The sequence below is a fragment of the Gracilinanus agilis genome, chromosome 1, assembly GCF_016433145.1.
Source record: "Gracilinanus agilis isolate LMUSP501 chromosome 1, AgileGrace, whole genome shotgun sequence".
Lineage (NCBI taxonomy): Eukaryota > Metazoa > Chordata > Mammalia > Didelphimorphia > Didelphidae > Gracilinanus > Gracilinanus agilis.
In genome coordinates this window covers 684,106,923-684,119,029 of record NC_058130.1, presented here as the reverse complement: position 1 = coordinate 684,119,029, position 12,107 = coordinate 684,106,923, and positions in this window count along the sequence as shown.

The window sequence follows — 12,107 nt, the reverse complement described above, 5'->3', positions numbered from 1 at the left end:
GTAGCCATTGACATGACACTATTTGGGTGGGTAGAGGTAGGTAGAGCTTGAATGACCAGAGATATTTGCAAGTCCCATGAATATTTGAGGCACTCTGTGTCATCCTCATGATATCTTGTCTATTTTATCATTCCCTCCACATATTCCTTGAACTCCATCACCCTTTCATACATCTATGACTCTTTAATCATTCATCTAGGGTCAAAGGGCCCTCTTACCATATCCTCTAGTTCCTGGAGTGCATTTCTGTTACCCAGAAGTTCATGAAAGGCACAGAACAAAGTGGTTTTCTGCTCCCAAGACATCTGAGCCAAGTCCCTATAATTATAATTCACCTCTTTCTTTAGGCCTTGAAAACCTGTCATTAGATAAAAAATATTTCTCAGAGAATTGACTTTTAATTTTAGACCTATGATAAATAATCACTTCCTAAGTTATATGTATTTTATTATTATATTCCTTTTTTTGTTGAAGTAAAGATATATAGATACAAATATAAATTCTGGAGATGGGACAATAGAATTATAATGAACCATCATGTGGAAATAATAGCAGAAGGAAATAGGAGAGAGAAAATGAGTACATTGCTCAGGGAAGAACAAGGTTCCTTCTAGCTCTAATTCACACAAATGTGATCTCAGATCCATGAAAATACTTGGAAGAAAAGGCAGGAAGAAACTAGAATAGTAGTGTCCCATATTTATAAAGAAGTTCTGGAATAGCAAGAGAGAGAAAGATAGTGATTCCTCCATGTATAAGTAAAGCAACCGTTTAGATGACTTGAACTTATAATAGTTATATAGAAGATTAGATTACTTCACTTATACTTAAGAGATTATATTTCTCATAATGATTACTTTCCCAATGATTTTTACAATGTTAATAGAAGTTAATACTATCACAACCAAGTATGATGTTTTTAAAAGTAAAAATACATATAGATTTTGCAGGTTATACTTCTATCTAATGGTGGTGACAGGTAATAGTGATGAATAACAGCTAAGTGGTACATTGATTCCAGGTCTTTTTGCCCAGCACTCTATACCTAGAATTCTCTCCCTTTTTGATTCTACCATTGGGATTCTCTGTCTTCCTTCAAATATCTGTTAAAATCCAACCTTTGCATGAAGACTTTCTCTTGATGTTGGTCAATACCAATATTTTATGTATTGTGTGAATGGAATTAGCTCACCCTCATTCAATTGTTTACACTCTAGCCACCAGGAATAATGTCTCCCCACCCAACTTAGAATTAAGTGTGGAAGGTGAAGTCTGTTACCCACACGTGATAGTAAGTAACAAATCAAAATAAGGAAATGCCCTTCGGGCAGTCCAGAACAGTGTCGAGGCTATCATTTGTCCACTTGAAATTGGAGGTGGATGCAGGAAGTGATGAAAGATGCTGTCTTTTAAATATGATGGTAACTTCCTGTGGAGGCAGTTGGAGCTTTGAACTTGGTGTTGATGGGTCTCTGGTGAAACCTCAGACTGCTTCCCTTTGAATTGTCACATGGGTTAGTTAGGTTGACTCTCTTTCTTTTCCCTTTGTGTTTCTGGGGGCTCTAGCCTTAAGGAGCCTCTCTTCTTGGAGGAGGCCTTGTGGCTAGTAGCCTTGTTTAATTAATCTCTGTGCCCCTCTGCTGGGGCCTCTAAATTCCTACCTGGTTTGGGACTCTGGTCTGGGCCAGAGTTTGTCTCTCTCAATTTCCCTAACTTCAACCTTCCTGTTTGTAAATAAACCACCATAAAGCCATCCTGACTTGGGTCTATTTTATTTTGAAATCGAGTTAATAGATTTCTGGCAACCATACCTTAAATATATAGTTTTCCCCTCTTACAGTTTATGTCTTTTTTGTGTGTAGTTGTTTGCTTATTTTCTCCCCAATTAGTTAGTGATGTCCTTGATCTGTCCTTGACTATATCTCTTTATTGCTGTCTTTCTGTCTGTCATTAATCAGAAGAAAAGTTAAAATTTAAGTTATACCCAAAATGGTCTTGAATACTTCAATGTTTTTGGACAATTTTGTATTTTTAATTGTGTTATAATATAATTGGTTGAACGTAGATCATTTGAACTTGACTATTTTCCAGGTGAAATAATAAACTAAGTTCTGGTGAAGGCTTGACAGACAGGACTACCAAAGCCCAGCAGAGATGGGATGCTTCTTAGCTCCCATTCATTTCCTACAGGTTTACCAGGATTGTACGGATGGAGCTCAACCACAGCCCAGTAGCTAGAGACAACCTTGAGGGAGAGGTATACTAAAGTCCTGATCACGTGCCCTTGGGGCAATCAAATCACAGAATCAGAGGATTTAGAACTGAAAGAAACATTAAATATGGAGTCTCACCCATCCTGTCTTACAGATGACTAAACTGAGACTCAGAGACCCAAGATCACATGGGTTGCAAATATTTGGGTATCAAGTTATTCCCAGAAAGTGCTCTTCTGGTGTAACATCATGGCAGAAGGGTGACTGATTTTTGTAGGTTGTTCCTGAGAGTACAAGCTGCATCAAGTCGTACCAAGATGGAAAATTTGAGCATGAGCTTAGCAAAAGACTGGGTGGAGATGGGGGGATGTTGTCTCAGTATTAGATGGGCTTGGATATGAAGTGGATCCTCCCTTGATGGTCAGTCACTATTACTTTGTTGGGTGGGTCACAACAATTTATGATTCTCTCTACTAGAGGTATAGGAAAGTAGCATCCACACTGATGAAATCACAGACTCTATGAACATTGTAAGTATGTAAGTATCTACCATGTATCAAATAAATAACAAATATTTCTACACTTCAATTCATCTTGACCCTGATTCTAAAAGGAAAATAGATCAAAGGGGAGCCAAGATTTTTGGACAGAAAGCACCACAGAGTTCCTGCTAGAAATATCTTTAGATGTTATCTGGGTCAATTATGTCATTTTTCAGATGAAGAAACTGAAGCCCAGAGAGGTTAAGGGACTTCTCCAATATTATGAAGGAAGTAAAAGAGTAGAGTTGAGATGTGAACCCAGAATCATTTGATTTCAGTCAGTGTTTCTATCTCTTCAAATGCATATGGAGATGACCTCTAGTGTGAGCAAAGCACTTTATAAATATCAATGTGCTAAAGGCATGCATTATATCTATGTAATACTCTTTATATCAGAGGAAACAGATCCAAATCTTTGGCTGAAGAATAAAAGAGGAAGCCTATTGGAGTGTTTCCACAAAAAGTAGACATCTTCATTTTCCATTTCTTCCAAATAAATCAGATCACTTTCCTGGTGAGAATCTTATCAAATCATTCAGAAAGATAGAAAACACATATTTTTCAGTGAGACACTAAGCAAAAATCTTCCACAATGCTTACATTGTCATTTAATAGAGTCTTACCCTCTCTACCCAGACAACATCCCCATCTCTCATGGGCTGATAGATAGTTTCATCACTATTTTTTAACATGGAGCACCAAACTTCTTTAGAGTTTTTCCCTTAATATGTGGGATATGATCAGCATTATCATTTGGATTAAGGGATCAGAGAGAGTTTAGTTCAGTCTTACCTTGGTCCTCATAATGTGAAATTCTTGACCTTGCGGAAAGACATGAACCTGGGGATAAAGGATATGATTCTGGGTGTGATATTCCTCCTGCTTCTATCAGACTCACTATCCTCCCCCCATTTCATAACTAAAAAAGGAAAGTCTTACCATCTTCAACAGAGCCTATAGCAGTGAGTTTCAGAAAGGATCCACTAGTAATTATTGGGCATTAGGGGAAGACTTGAAAGAGAATGAGTGGGCCAGAGAGGACTGGCCTGTTTGGAGGAAGAAGTCAAATGATGCTCCTCCATGGTCATCTTCATTGAGATTAAGGGGCTCAGAAGGGAGTCTATGACTTCTATGACTCACCTGTACCTGATTGGAATGTTCTCTCATCATCATTATTGTCAAAACTTTCTGAATGGGGGTTCTGGGTTAAGATCGTGGCAGAGTAAAAAGCAACTGCTTAACCTCTCTGAATCCACACATATTAGACTCCTCAAAAGGACATAAAAACAAATCCAGAAGAACAAAGGGACTCCACAACAGGATGCAGCATTGAAGGTACATGGGATCAGGGCATTTCCATGCTATAAGGGGGTGAATTAGCTCTCACTAAAACACGAGCTGAGCACCCCCCTCTCCCCATACCACCTACAGTGCCAAAGCCAGAGCACAATAGTTAGAGCAAGTTTGGGGCTTCATTCAATAAGTTCTTGGCAGCTACCTGGGATCACCAGGGCCTGTCCCTGAAAGCAGCAAGACTTAAGACCCCAAGAAACTAAAGAACTGGACTTTGAACACAGACCTTGAGTGGAGACGCGGACACGAGCGAGGACACGGGCCCTGAGCACAGGTGAGGACCTTGGGTAGGGATCAAGGGCAGAGTGGTGCATGACTGTGGAAGCAATGCCCTGAGACTGCTAAAGGAGCTTCAGGCAGAGGAGCAAGCATCGGGACCACCAGGAAGCTTGACCCTGAGAATAAACAGACTTAAGACTTCAGGAGCCTAAAGAGCACAGATGGACCCTGGGCTTGAGGATAAAGCTGAGAGGACCACAGTTCAGTTACTCAGATGAAAACTACTCCACAGTTCCATACATAGAGAGCCTGTCTGCCTCACCCAGTCTTCTAACTATGAAAGAAATAATAATTATAAGCCAGTCACAAGAACCCCAAAAAAGGAAAATCAAGAAGAAATCTTTAACACTCGACAACTTTTACACAGAATCCAGAAAACAGAGCAAACAGCAGAGGAGAACAAAGAAGTAATCACATCCAAACCTTCTCAAAAAAATGAAAATTTTTCACAAGCTCTTGAAGTGTTCAAATCTGAGATCATGAGAAAGATGGAAGAATTTGGTGAGAGAAGTGGGAAATAGCTCAAAAAGGAAAGCAATAGTGAAAAGTCAGAAACTCCCAATTGGAAACCAAAATTAAACAGATGGAAAACAGGATAGACCAAACCAAAAAGGAAAATCCTAAGATTATAATAGAAAACCAGTATCTAAAGACCAGAATTGGGCAAGTAGAAGCTAATGATCTCTCAAGACAGCAAGAACAAATAAATCAAAGTCAAAAGCCTGATAAAATAAAAGGAAACATGAAATATCTCAATGAGAAATTGACTGATCAAGAAAACAAGTCTGGAAGAGACAATTTGAGAATCATTGGTCTCCCAGAAAAAGCAGAAATTAATAGAAATTTGGACTCCATACTAAAAGAAATTATTCAGCAAAACTGCCCTGAAGTTCTACAATAAGAGGGCAATACAGACATTGAAAGGATCCATAGGTCACCCTCTACACTAAACCCTGAAAAGACAACCCCCAGGAATATAATAGCCAAATTCAAGAGCTTCCAAGTAAAAGAAAAAATATTACAAGAATCCAGAAAAAGAGCATTCAGATTTCAAGGAGCACCAATCAGGATCACACAGTGTGGCAGCCTCCACACTAAAAGACCGCAAGGTTTGGAATATGATATTCAGAAAGGCAAAAGAACTAGGTCTACAACCAAGGATCACCTATCCATAAAAATGATGATATACTTCCAGGGAAAATCATGGGCATTTAACAAGAGAGAAGATTTCCAAGTATTTGCAAAGAAAAGACCAGGATAAACAGAAAGTTCAATATCCAACCACAAAAACCAAGAGAAACATGAAAAGGTAAATAAGAAACAGAGGGGAAAGAAAGAAAACTCTTATTTTAAAATTTGCCTCTTTAAGGGCTTTAATAAGATCAAATTATTTGTATTCCTATATGGAAAAATGTTATGTGTAATTTTCAAAAACTGTATTCACTATTATAATAATCAGTAGAATTATTCATAGGGAGAGGTTGGAGGACTAAATAGTCTAAAATGATATGGTGGGGAAGAGGCAGGGTGAATAGTAGATGGCATTGAGAGAAACTTGAATGAATAAGAAAAACAGGATACTCTATACCACACAAAGAGGGCATGGGAACGGGAAGGGATGAATACTATTATGAGAAGGAGAGGAACAGAGCATTAAGAGGTAATATTCACACCTTATTGCCAGCAGAATCAACCCTGAGAGGGAAGAGTAGCTATATCCATTGGGATATAGAATTCTATCTAACCCTACTGAGAAAGTCAGAAGGGATTAACAAAGGGGAGCAGGGGAGTTGGGAGGTCAAAAAAGGGAGAGGAGGAGAGGGGGGAGGGAATTCATCAGGCCTTAAAAAGTGAAAACAGGGGCATAATAAGGGAGAGGGTGGAAAGGGAAATAAATCAAGGGAGGGGGACAAGGGGCACTAGTCTAAAACAAACAACTGGTTTAAAAGGAAATAGCATAAGAAGAAGGGGTAGAACTAGGAGAGGATACCAAAATGTTGGGGAATACACAACTGATAATTGTAACTCTGAATGTGAATGGGATGAACTCTCTCATAAAACAGAAGCAAATAGTAGAGTCGATTAGAAACAAAAATCCTACCATATGTTGTCTACAAGAAACTCATATGAGGCAGGTGGAAATATACACGTTTAAGGTCAAGGCCTGGAGCAAAATCTTTTGGGCTTCAAATAAGAAAAACAAGGAAGGAGTGGCTATTATGATTTCTGACAAAGCCAAAATAAAAATAGATATGGTTAAAAGAGACAGGGAAGGTAACTACATCCTGATAAAAGGCAGTATAGACAATTAGGAAATAACAGTACTCAACATGTATGCACCAAATGGTATAGCATCCAAATTCCTAAAGGAGAAACTGGCAGAGTTCAAGAAGAAAATAGATAGTAAAACCATAACTCAACCTTCCCCTATCAGATCTATATAAATCAAACCAAAAAAATAAATAAGAGATAAGAGTGGTGAATGAAATCTTAGAAAAAATAGATTTAATAGATATGTAGAGAAAAATAAATAGGGACAAAAAGGAATACACCTTCTTTTCAGCTGCACATGGAACAGTCACAAAGATTGACCATGTAATGGGGCATAGAAACATTTCAAACAAATGCAAAAGAGCAGAAATAATAAATGTAACCTTCTCAGATTATAATGCAATAAAAATAATAATTAGTAAGGGCACATGGACAGGTAAATCAAAAACCAATTGGAAATTAAATAATATGATTCTCCAAATCCAGTTACTTAAAGAAGAAATCATAGAAGCAATCAATAATTTCATTGAAGAGAATGACAATGATGAGACATCCTACCAAACTCTGTGGGATACAGCTAAGGCAGTACTCAGGGGGAAATTTATATCCTTGAGTGCACATATTAACAAATTAGAGAAGGCAAAGTTCAATGAATAGGACATGCAAATTAAAAAAACTAGAAAGGGAACAAATTAAAAATCCCCAGCTAAAGACCAAATTCGAGATTATAAAAATTAAAGGTGAAATCAATAAAATTGAAAGTAAAAGAACTATTGAATTAATAAATAGACTAGAAGCTGGTACTTTGAAAAAACAAACAAAATTGACAAAGTACTGGTCAATCTAATTTAAAAAAGGAAAGAAGAAAACCAAATCATAAGTATCAAAGTTGAAAAGGGAGACCTCACCTCTAATGAAGAGGAAATCAAGGCAATCATTAAAAACTATTTTGCCCAATTATATGGCAATAAAGATAGCAATCTATGTGAGATGGATGAATATTTACAAAATATAAATTGCCTAGGTCTGGGATTCCCAAAGTGGGCGCCACTGCCCCCTGGTGGGTGCTGCAGCAATTCCAGGAAGGCGGTGATGGCCTCAGGTGCATTTATCTTTCCTATTAATTGCTATTAAAATTTTAAAAATTAATTTCCAGGAGTTTAAGTAATATTTTTTCTGGAAAGGCCAAAAAGTTTGGGAACCACTGGCCTAGATTAACAGTAGAAAAAAATAGAATACTTACATGATCCAATATCAGAAAAAGAAATTGAACAAGCCATCAAAGAAATCCCTAAGAAAAAATCCCCAGGACCAGATGTATTAACAAGTGAATTCTATCAAACCTTCAAAGAGCTACTAATTCCATTAATATACAAACTATTTGACGTAATACGCAAAGAAGGATTTCTACCAAACTCCTTTTATGATACAAATATGGTATTGATCCAAAAGCCAGGTAGATCAAAAACAGAGAAAGAAAACTACAGACCAATATCCTTAATGAACATAGATGCAAAAATCTTAAACAGAATACTAGCAAAAAGACTCCAACAAGTGATGACGAGGATTATTCATTATGATCAGGTGGGATTTATACCAGGAATGCAAGGATGGTTCAACATAAGGAAAACCATTCATATTATTGACTATATCAACAAGCAAACCAACAAAAACCAGATAATTATCTCAATAGATGCTGAAAACGCCTTTGACAAAATACAACATCCATTCCTATTGAAAACACTAGGAAGCATAGGAATAGAAGGACCTTTCCTAAAAATAATAAACAGTATATATCTTAAACCATCAACAAGAATCATGTGTACTGGGTATAAATTAGAAGCCTTCCTAATAAGATCAGGTGTGAAACAGGGATGCCCACTATCACCTCTATTATTTAACATTTTACTAGAAACACAAGCAGTAGCAATTAGAGAAGAAAAAGAAATTGAATGTATTAAAATAGGCAATGAGGAGACTAAGCTATCACTCTTTGCAGATGATATGTTGGTCTACTTAAAAAATCCTAGAGAATTAACTAAAAAGCTAGGAGAAATAATCAACAACTTTAGCAAAGTTGCAGGATACAAAATAAATGCACATAAATCATCAGCATTTCTATATATTTCCAACACATCACAGCAGCAAGAGGGAGAAAGAGAAACACCATTTAAAATCACCCTAGACAATATAAAATACTTAGGCATCTATCAACCAAAACAAACACAGGAATTATATGAACACAACTACAAAACACTTTCCAAACAATTTACACTAGATCTAAACAATTGGAAAAACATTGATTGCTCATGGGTAGGATGAGTTAACACAATAAAAATGACCATTCTACCCAAATTAATTTACCTATTTAGTGCCATACCTATCAAACTACTAAAAAAACTTTTTTACTGAATTAGAAAAAACTATATCAAAGTTAATTTGGAAGAACAAAAGATCAAGCATATCAAGGGAAATAATGAAAAAAAAATGTGAAGGAAGGTGGCCTAGCAGTACCAGATATTAAACTGTACTATAAAGCAGTGGTCATCAAAACAATATGGTACTGGCAAAGAGACAGAAGGGAGGATCAATGGAATACACTTGGAAAGAGTGACATCAGCAAGACAGTGTATGATAAACCCCAAAAGCCCAACTTTTGGGACAAAAACCCACTATTTGACAAAAACTGTTGGGAAAATTGGAAAACAATATGGGAGAGATTAGGGTTAGATCAACATCTCATACCCTACACCAAGATAAATTCAGAATGGGTGAATGACTTGAATATAATGAAGGAAACTATAAGTAAATTAAGTGAACACAAAATAGTATACTTGTCAGATCTATGGGAAAGGGAAAAATGTAAAACCAAGCAGGAGTTAGAAAAAATTACAAAATGTAAAATAAATAATTTTGGTTATATTAAATTAAAAAGTTTTTGTACAAACAAAAACAATGCAACCAAAATCAGAAGGGAAACAACAAACTGGGAAAAAATCTTTATAACAAAATATTCTGACAGAGGTCTAATTACTCAAATATACAAGGAGCTAAATCAATTGTATAAAAAAATCAAGCCATTCTCCAATTGATAAATGGGCAAAGGTCATGAATAGGCAGTTTTCAGATAAAGAAATCAAAAGTATCAATAAGCACATGAGAAAATGTTCTAAATCTCTAATAATTAGAAAAATGCAAAACAAAACAACCCTGAGGTATCACCTCACACCTAGCAGATTGGCTAAAATGATAGGAGGGGAGAGTAATGAATTTTGGAGGGGATGTGTCAAAGTTGGGACATTAATGCACTGCTGGTGGAGTTGTGAACTGATCCAACCATTCTGGATGGCAATTTGCAATTATGCACAAAGAGCAATAAAAGAATGCCTGCCCTTTGATCCAGCCATACCATTGCTGGGTTTGTACCCTAAAGAGATCATAGGTAAACAGATTTGTACAAAAATATTGATAGCCTCACTCTTTGTGGCGGCAAAAAACTGGAAAATGAGGTTGTGTCCTTCAACTGGGGAATGGCTGAACAAATTGTGGCATATTTTGGTGATGGAAAACTACTGTGCTCAAAGGAATAATAAACTTGACCAATTCCATGTGAACTGAAAAGACCTCTAGGAATTGATTCAGAGTGAAAGGAGCAGAGCCAGAAGAACATTGTACACAGAGACTGATACACTGTGGTAAAATCGAATGTAATGGACTTCTGTACTAGCAGCAATGCAATGACCCATGACAGTTTTGATGAACTTATGGTAAAGAATGCTAACCAAATTCAGAGGAAGATCTATAGGAGAGGAAACAAAGAAGAAAAACAACTGCTTGAACACTTGGGTTGATGCAGACATGATTGGAGATGTAGATCCAAAAGGACCACACCATTGAAACTATCAATAACATGTAAATAAGTCTTGATTGATGACACATGTTAAAACCAGTGTTATTGCAAGTTGGCTATGGTGGGGAGGAAGTTTGAGGGGGTGAAGGGGAAAGTAAAAACATGAATCATGTAACCATGGAAAATATTTTTAAAAATAAAATAAATTCTAAAAAAAAGAATAGAAAATGAAATAAATCTCAACAGTTAAACATATCAATAAAACTTTAAAACTAGTTTGCAATCAAAACTATGATGTTAAACTAATATAAAACCAATCCTATCTAAAAACATTATTAAAAATGTATAAAAGTATAAAAAAATTGAAAAATTCCCAAAGAGCTCTAAAAGCCTGACTGCCCTTTGATCCAGCCATACCATTGCTGGGTTTATACCCCAAAGAGCTCAGTTTCATTCATCACAAGAAAGTTGGAAATAGGCCATGTGGCCCATGCTTGCCATTTCACTTCCTGTTTGAAAAGTAAATGCTAGCTGGGCTAGATAAAGCTTAGGTCAGGAGATCCCATGTGGAGGGCTTGTGTGGGGTTGCCTAAGTCAGGCTTTGAAAGAACCATGTGGAGGGCAGAAGGTAGCTAGAGAAGCTTTTTTTTAGATTAAAAGTCATTAATGTCACTAGAAAGTGGTGCATACTTCCCAAATCTCGAAGAGGAGGCAGAAGTTGTCTCTGGGATGGAAAGGCAGGGAGCCAGACAGGACAGGATGATTATCAGCAGCAGCAGAAGCAGGAAAAGAACTGGCATTCGAACTGTCAGCTTCGGGTAGGAACAATTAGCAAAAATTAAGACCAGGCACTGTAGCAGCCCAGGGAGGTTCTGGCGGAAGCTGCTCAAACTGGCTGAAGCAGCTTCCGAGATAAGCAGCAGGCAAACTGCTATCAGCAAAAACACGACATTGAAAGCCATTTTTTCTTTCGAAACATTGCTCAAAAGTGCTGAGAAAGGTGGCCAAAAAGAAAATCACAAAGCCCGCAGAAGCATGTCTATAGCTCTGGAGAGGATTCTAAATATTCTCAGATTAATTGGTAGGCTATCTGAAAAATTGAGAGTTACATTTTCCACATACATGGTTGCCAAACTGTAATAATTAAAAATAATATAGACCGAGAGTAAAAGGAGAAGTAATATTTTAATTAGGGTCATGTTGTTAAAATAAAGAAATGGCCATATGCCTGCTAAAATCTGATTCAATTGCCCTGCCATTAGTCATTACCCTCTCTCACCAATCCTACATACCAAAGAGGAAGTCCCAAGCCCTACCTTCCAATTTAAGCCATGCTCCACCTTGGTACACTTCATCATGTCAAAACCAGAAACTTGTTGAATCATGGAAAATGTAGTTTCAAAGTCCCCTAAACATCCACAGGAAGTCTGTCACACATCTAAGTATTCCAGGGCTCAAATGAGCTTTAAATACCTCTCAATGGAACCCCCAAAATTCCAAATAACACACCAGGAACCAACTCCTTCACAGCTGATGATCCAAAAGTTACCGGGTAGGGATAGATGTCTGCAAACTGTCCACCAGAACACAGGCCACTTC